General features: G+C 36.7%; 1 pseudogene across 1 annotated transcript; it reads right to left on the bottom strand.

Annotated features, from left to right (window-relative positions):
- Positions 1-5,007: 5,007 nt before the first annotated feature.
- LOC306652781 (nuclear distribution protein nudE-like 1) lies at positions 5,008-6,121 on the bottom strand (annotated as a pseudogene). The gene has a single exon. The product of its transcript is annotated as a nuclear distribution protein nudE-like 1 (transcript).
- Positions 6,122-8,443: the final 2,322 nt, after the last annotated feature.

The following is an 8,443-nucleotide window of genomic DNA, read 5'->3' as shown; positions in this document are numbered from 1 at the left end:
CCTCCCGGTCATCTGTGGCAGGGGCCTTGGGGCAGTTGCTTCCTGCTACCCAGAGAAGACCTTATTTATAGATTTTTAAATCAGCATATTATAGATATATGTAAAATTTAACTTCACTGTTCTTTATTCATATGTGTACATAAGAGAGTTTGGTCTGTTTTATTCTACTCTTCATCCCATTTTTTTCCTTCCTTCTTCCTTATAACCCCTTCCTCTACTCCACAGATGACTCTACTATTTTCATTGGATTCCCCCTTTTACCATTATTTCATCTAGTGTTCACATATGAGAGGAAATATTTGACCCTTGGCTTCCTGAATCTTGCTTATTTCACATAGAATCATGTTCTCAGGTTTCATCAATTTTCCACCAAATGCCATCATTTTATTCTTCTGTGTGACTCAGTAAAACTCAATTGTGTATGTACATCATATTATCTTTATCAGTCTGTTGATGGGTATGTGGGCTGGTTCTGTAATTTGGCTATTGTGAATTGTGTTCCTATAAATGCTGATATGGCTGTGTCTCTATAGTAGACAGATTTTTGATCCTTGGATATATGTTGAAGAGCAGGACAACTGGGTCATATGTTGCTCCCTTTCCAAGTTTTGAAACGGATAGTCATACAGTTTTCCAAAGGGTTACACTAATTTGCTGTCCAACCAACACTGCATAAGTGGACATTTTCCCCACATTATTCCTTTTGTTGTGTTTCAAAACTTTTTAAAATATACATGACAGTAGAGTGTGTTTGATGAAATATAACACATGGAATATGACTTCCAATTGTTGTGCTGCATATAATGTGGAGTTACATAAGTCGTGTATTCATATAGAAACATAGGAAAAAATATTTGTTTAATTCTATTGTCTTTCCTATTCCCATCCACCTCCTTTCCCTGAATCCTCCTTTCTGTAATCCAATAAACTTTTATTTTACCCTTCTCCCCCCAAATGTTCTGTCTGATATGTGGATTCTCACATTATTTTGATAAATACTAGAGTAAAGGGAGTGAGATAAAAATCTGCATTTCATTCTTTTTGAATCAGGTCACTCTATCTATGTGGATTTTTCTGTGCTTTATATTCCACTGGTCTTACGGTCTGTTCTGGTGCCAATAGAATGCTGTTTTTATAATAAAACTCTACAACATAAATGAACATCTGTTATTGTGACGCTTTCGGCATCACTTTTCTTAAATTCAGAATTGCTTTGACTTTTCTATGACTCTTATTTGTCAAAATAAATTTTAGAACTACTTTTCTGTCAATGTGTTGTGGAGACTATCACTGATTGGGATTGTATTGAGTCCGTTTATTGTTCTAGGTTAGTATAAATTTTTTATCAGATGGTGAGGTTTATTGACAGTATTTCTTTGAACAAATGATCATTATAATTTTCATTTGATATAATAAAAATGGACTAGGTATGACATTCCCCAAATTGCACAATCTTTCATTGTTATCTATGAGTTTTAAATATTAGTCTTATATATTTTCATTATGAAATCCACTCACAAGCAAATTACTTTTAATATTATTTACTTGATAAATTTTTATTTTAGTTCTTTGGTAAAAACCATATATAAATACTTTAAAAGTATAGCTATGTCAATATAATCTTAGGAAATACTTGTAAAGAATATAAAATTTCCTTGAGTTTTGCCTTTAGAATTATGTATATATAGTTAGTACATTATATTTAAAAACTAAATAAAAATGTAATTGTAAAGATGACAAAACTTCAAAAGAAACAAAATTTACAAATATTAAGCTCTTATGTTTTCCCCAGTTCACATAAAATTTGGTCTTTTAACTTTAGATATTTCCTTAATTATGAGAAAACAAACCTTAATTTTTGTGATCTATAGTAATTTGATGAGAGTACACATGTTCTTTTTGCACATTATATGCATATCTATAGTTTTTTAACAGCTCAAAAGATGCACATATAATCTAAGTTCGATTGCTTAAGAATATCTCTGTTGCACTTTCAGAAATATTAGCATTGTCAACATTGACGTATGCATTGGATTTACTAATTGCTACATGAGTTTTCCAGTTTTCCAGAATTTTTACTTCTTTTTTTTATGAGAAATCTAACCCTTGCAGTAATTTCTTTTTTTTTTTAATTTTAATTGAAAATCAAAATTTATATAGGGCAATATTGTTTGATTCATTATGTTTTTTTTCCTTCCCCCACCCCTCCCACCCTTCTTTCTCCCCTATACAGTCCTTCCTTCCTCCTTTCTTACCACCCTCCTTATCCCTAACCCTAAACCTAAACCTAACCCTAACGCTAACCCCTCATACCACCTCTTATATGTCCTCATCCGCTTATCAGCGAGATCATTCGTCCTTTAGTTTTTTGAGATTGGCTTATCTCACTTAGCATGATATTCTCCAATTTCATCCATTTGCCTGCAAATGCCATGATTTTATCATTCTTCATGGTGGAGTAATATTCCATTGTATATATATGCCACAGTTTCTTTATCCATTCATCAACTGAAGGGCATCTAGGTTGGTTCCACATCTGGCTATAGTGAATTGAACAGCTATGAACATTGATGTGGCTGTATCTCTGTAGTATGCTGATTTTAAGTCCTTTGGGTATAGGCCAAGGAGTGGGATAGCTGGGTCAAATGGTGGTTCCATTCCAAGTTTTCTGAGGAATCTCCATACTGCTTTCCAGGGTGGCTGCACTAATTTGCAACCCCACCAGCAATGTATGAGTGTACCTTTTTCCCCACATCCTCGCCAACACCTATTGTTGCTTGTGTTCTTGATAATCGCCATTCTAATTGGGGTGAGATAAAATCTTCATGTAGTTTTGATTTGCATTTCTCTTATTACTAGAGATGTTGAACATTTTTTCATATATCTGTTGATTACTTGTACATCTTCTGTGAAGTGTTTGTTCATTTCCTTAGCCCATTTGTTGATTGGATTGTTTGTATTCTTGGTGTAGAGTTTTTTTGAGTTCTTTATATATTCTGGAAATTAGCTCTCTATCTGAAGTATGAGTGGCAAAGATATTCTCCCACTCTGTAGGCTCTCTTTTCACATTACTGATAGTTTCCTTTGCTAAGAGAAAGCTTTTTAGTTTGAATCTATCCCAGTGGTTGATTCTAGCTTTTATTTCTTGTGCTATGGGAGTCCTGTGAGCCTGGCTTATTTCATTTAGCAGGATAATCTCTAGTTCTATCCATTTACTGGCAAATGGCATAATTTCATTCTTCTTTAGGGCAGAGTAATATTGAATTGTGCATATATACTACATTTTCTTTATCCATTTTTCTGGTGAGGGGCACCTAGCATGGTTCCTTAGCTAAACTCTTGAGAAGTGAGCTCCTATAAGAATTGATGTGACTGAATCACTGTACTTTACTGATCTTAAATCCTTTATATATATATTAACAAGTGGGATAACTGAGTCAAATGGTCATTCCATTCCAAGGTTTCTAAGGAATCTCCATGCTTTTTTTCAGACTGGTTGTACCAATTTTCAGTACCACCAGCAATATATGAGTGAAAATTTCCTCCTACATTCTCATTAACATTTATTATTACTTGCACTCTTAAAAATTGCCATTCTGACTGGAGTTGGAAGGAATCTTATTGTAGTTTTAATTTGCATTTCCTTAAATGTTGGAGATATTGAACATGTTTTCATATTTTTTGAGAATTTTTATTTCTTCCTTGACATGCCTGCTCAGTTCCTTTGTTCATTTAATGGTTTGATTATTGTGTGTGTGTGTGTGTGTTTTTTTTTTTTTGTGAAATTTATTGTTTCCACATTAAAAGATTTTTTTTTTCTTGAGGGGAAGTATTTTTTTTTTCTTTTTTAGCCACATGATGATCCTATACAGCTGCCCCAGAGTAGGACACCATCATAAGTCATTAACATGCCATATGAGTTCTGAATAAATAAAAGCTACAAAGCCCAAGTTATATACAAATATCTTAGGCAATAATGTTTACAAACCTATGTACAATAAAACAAATGTAAACAGTAAATGCAGCATGAGAGTAATCAAAGGATGCACAGGGACAACCAGTTTTGGTCAGTCTGCCACCAGGATCTGGCACCAGCCAGCCCCTGGAATCAGCCATTCAATCCTTCCCAATGCAATTGGACGGACCCTCAGAGGAGAAAACAAAAATGTTCTGAAGATGTCATTTAACTACTGAAGGACCAGAAAGCTGGCGAGAAGGTTGCCACCCACCTCTGAGGCACATGGAGGAGGCAGCAGCACAGGTTCAGCCTGTGAGTGCCCAGGCCTGGAGGTTCCTGCCACCTGCAACTCTGACGGGCATCTTGCTGCTTTGGGAGGCAAGTCGATGGAATGGTAACTGCTTACATAAAATCAGAAGGTACAGACAATGTTCCCTAATTCACTGACCTTCCTGACTCTGCCAGATATAGGTCCAAATTGTGGGGATGGAGTTGGGGGACACATGATCATGAGCACTGAAGATGCATGAGTGGGAGCTCAGAAGAAGGGCACGTGTAAACCTGATTTGGGGAAAAACTTCTAGAAGATTTGCAATGTCCTAAACACAACTAAATCCTATCAGTACAGCAGAGTGGGGGCTATGAGGCAGGTGTGATGAATGATACTTCTGCATCCAGTAACCAAGTAATACACGTATGTATCACCTTGTGACCCACAAAAGTGCAATCATGTGAAACCAACGGCACTACGGCAAGAAGAGAAAATAGCCAGTATTGATATCGAGCAGAGTCCTGGGGCTAGGCAGGGCCCAGCAGCCACCACTGCATGCAGCCTGCCCTCTGCCAGCCATGGGGAGGCAGACGGAAGGGCACAGGGCTGGGCCCAGGCACCAAGGGGTGAGGCGTGGGTGTCCTGGGCTGTTGGAGGAGGGCAGGAGCCCCCACCTGGAAGCTGGGCACTCACACACTGAGAGGCAGCATACCCGAAGCTGACGAGGGGCGCGAAGAACCCAGACCAGAAGGAGGAGTAGGTGGGTCAAAGCCGTTCACTGCCCCTTTGTCAAAGAAAGACGTGTGCCCTGATCGAGAGAATTTTGTGCCGTTGCTATTCATCACCCCACAGTTAACATTCCCTGAAATATAGGATTTTCGTGATGCTTAGTCCTTTGCAAAATTCCTGCAAGCTGCTAATTTGGATTCTAAAGCCCCCACTTTCCGTAAGAGATCCCCCACGATGTTTAGTGCTGATATCCTAGCAGAAGGAGTTAGTGGACTGGTTCCAAAACCATTTGGTATAGCTTTCGGTGAAGGAAAACTGTTTTCCGTCCCTTTGCCAACAGGAGTGGCTGGCAAGGAAAGTGAAGCCTGGACAGCAGAATCCATCTTCTCACAGTCTAACGTGGGAGAACTGGGAGCCGACTTTCGGGTCACTTCCTGTTGTCTTTCCCGAACTGCTAGTTCTTGCCTTAAATCTCTTGCTTCATCCTTTAACCTCTGTACAGAAACCAGCAAAGATTCCTTTTCATCCAGTTCACTTTCTAAAAATGCATTTCGTTCAATGGCCTGATTTAGCCTTTGTTCAAAGTCTTCCAGTGAAACTATTGTTGCCCTCTTTGCTCGCTCCAGGTCATCATTGGCCTGTTCCAGCTCTCTCACATATTTATGCAACTGCTCTTAAATGGCCCGGATCTGACTTAAATCATCTTCTAATACTGAGACCTACTTGTAGCTCTGTGCATATTGATGTTCTAGTTTTTCCTTTAACGCCTCCACTTCATATTTCAGTCTTTGGTTATCAGCTTGCAGGTCTCTGTTTCTTTGTTCAGCCTGTACTAACTGTGCCTCCAACTCTGCTTCTAATTCTCTGCTTCCCTCTTGGAATTCAACTAGCTCATCACGAGCTTCCTGGAAGCTTTGTTTATACTTCAAGGAAAGTTCCTTCCAATAAGCAGTTTCTTCCTTTAAACTTGAAAAATCTGGTATATCTTCACCATCCCTGATCAAGAAAGCCTCCAATATGTCAAAAGCGCATGTTCGCCGCCGCTCGACCGACGTCTCTGCACCGCTGGCCTGGCCAGGCCCGCCCAGCCGCTCAGCTCCGCTCCCCTCCGCAGCCCTGAGCTCCACTTCACGCACCTCCGCGCCCGGCTCCTCCCCGACACGTCAGGGACTGCCTGGGTGTCCGAGGCCATTCTCTGTGTGTGTGTTTGTGTGTTAAGTTTTTTGAGTTCCTTATATATCCTAGATATTAATGCTCTACCTGAAACACAGGTGACAAAGATATCTCCCATTCTGTAGGCATTCTGTTCACATTCTTGTTTTCTTTGCTATGGAACATTTTTACTTTGATGCCATCCCATTTGTTGATTATTGATATTACTTCTTCTGCTTTAGAAATCTTGTTGAGGAAATCATTTTCTAAGCTGAAGTGGTGTACAATTTGGGCTAAAATTTATTCTACTAAGCAAAAAATCTCTGGTCTAATATCTAGGTTCTTGACCTACAGTGATTTGAACTTCAAGCAGGTTGAGGGATAGAGGTTAAATTTCACTCTATTATACATGTATTTCCAGTTTACCTGGCACCACATGATAGTCTATCTTTCTCAAGAGTGTGTGTCTGACACTTTTTTATAGTATGAGTTAAGTGTATATGTCTAGGTTTGATTCTGTACTTCTATTTTGTCCTGAGTGTTTTTATGTCTGTTGCAGTGCCAATACCATGCTATTTTTTTTATTATACCTCTGTAGTATAAATTAAGGTGTGACATTGTTCTGCCTCTTACTTCATTTTTCTAAGTAAACATTGCTTTAGTTATTCAGGGCCACTTGTTTTTCCAAATAAATTTTATGATTGACTTTTCTATTTCTATGAAGAAAATCATTGAAATTTTTATAGGAGTTGAATTAAATCTCTATATTAGTTTTGGTAGTGTGGCCATTTTGGCATATTTATTCTGCCTATCCATGAACATGGCAGTCCTCCAACCTTCTAAGGTCTACTTCAAATACTTTCTTTATTGTTCTGCAGCTTTCATTGTCGAAGTCTTTCACCACTTTTGTTAGACTGATACCAAAGTATTTTATGAGGCTATTATTAATTGAATAATTATCTACTTTCTTTTCAGATGATTCATCAGAAATGTAAAGAAACAAATTGGTTTATGGGTATTAATTTTATATCCTGCTAATTTGCTGAATTTCTTAATGAATTCTAGAAGCTTTCTGTTGGAGTTTTTGAGTCTTCTACATAAAAAATCATGTCATTGGCAAAAAGAGTTAGTTTAAGTTCTTCTTTTTCTATTCATACCTCTTTAGTTTCTTTTTTAAATTGCTGCAACTAGGATTTCAAGTACTATATTGAATTGAAGTGGTAAAAAATTGCATGCCTGACTTGTTCCAGTTCCTAGCATGAATAATTTCAAATTTTCTCCATTTAGAATAATAGTAGCATTGGTTTTAGCATATATAGCATTTACAATGTTGAGGAATGTTCTTACTATCCCTACTTTATTTAGTATTTTGAGCATAAATGCATGCAGAATTTTCTCAATTGCTTTTCCTTCACCTATTGTGATAATCATGTGATTATTGTGCTTAAGTGTATTGATGTGATGAATTATGTTTATTGATTTCTGTATGTTGAATCACCCTTACATTCTGGCATGAGCCTCACTTGATCATGGTGCTCCATCTTTTTAATATGTTTTTGTATGCATTTTGTCAGTATTTTAATTAGAATTTTTGTGTCTATTTTTATCAGGGATATTTGTCTAAAGTTTTTTTTTTTTCTTTATGTTTCTTTGTCTAGGTTTGGTATCATGGTGAAACTAGTATTATAGAATGAGTTTGGAAGTGTTTCCTCCTTCTCTGTTTTATGCAATAGTTTGAGAAATATTGGTGTAAAATCTTCTATGAAGGTCTAGAAGAATTTGGCTGAGAATCCCTCTGGTCCTAGGATTTTTTTGTGATAGGCTTTTGGTGGCATAATATATTTCATTACTTGAAATTGATGTTTTTAAATTTTCTGTGTCCTCCTGCATTAATTTGTACAGGTTATATTTCTCTAGAAATTTTTTGATATTTTTATCTTTTTCTATTTTATTATAGTATAGACTTTCAAATTTTTTCTATCATTTGTATTTTAGTAGTGTCTGTAGTGATATTTAATTTTCATAATGAATTTTAGTAATTTGAATTTTCTCTCTCTTTTCTTTAGTGTTTAAATTTTAAAACTGAGGTTGTGGCTCAGTGGCAGTGCACCTGTCTAACATGTGTGAGGCACTGAGTTTGTTTCTCTGCACCACATATAAATAAATAAAATAAAAGTCTATGAACAGCTAAAATATTTTTAAGAAGAAAATTTTATACTGCTATATTTATTGAATTACATTTTTGCTGTATAAAGATATTGATTAATATCTTTAAGAACTGTCAGAAAGCTGTGTCAGAAATGTCTCTCCTGCATTACATATTTCTCAATGAT

This window comes from Sciurus vulgaris, assembly GCF_902686455.1.
Source record: "Sciurus vulgaris genome assembly, contig: HiC_scaffold_579_arrow_ctg1, whole genome shotgun sequence".
In the NCBI taxonomy this organism is placed as follows: domain Eukaryota; kingdom Metazoa; phylum Chordata; class Mammalia; order Rodentia; family Sciuridae; genus Sciurus; species Sciurus vulgaris.
The sequence above is the reverse complement of the archived record's forward strand: the minus strand, read 5'-3'. Positions and strand labels throughout refer to the sequence as shown.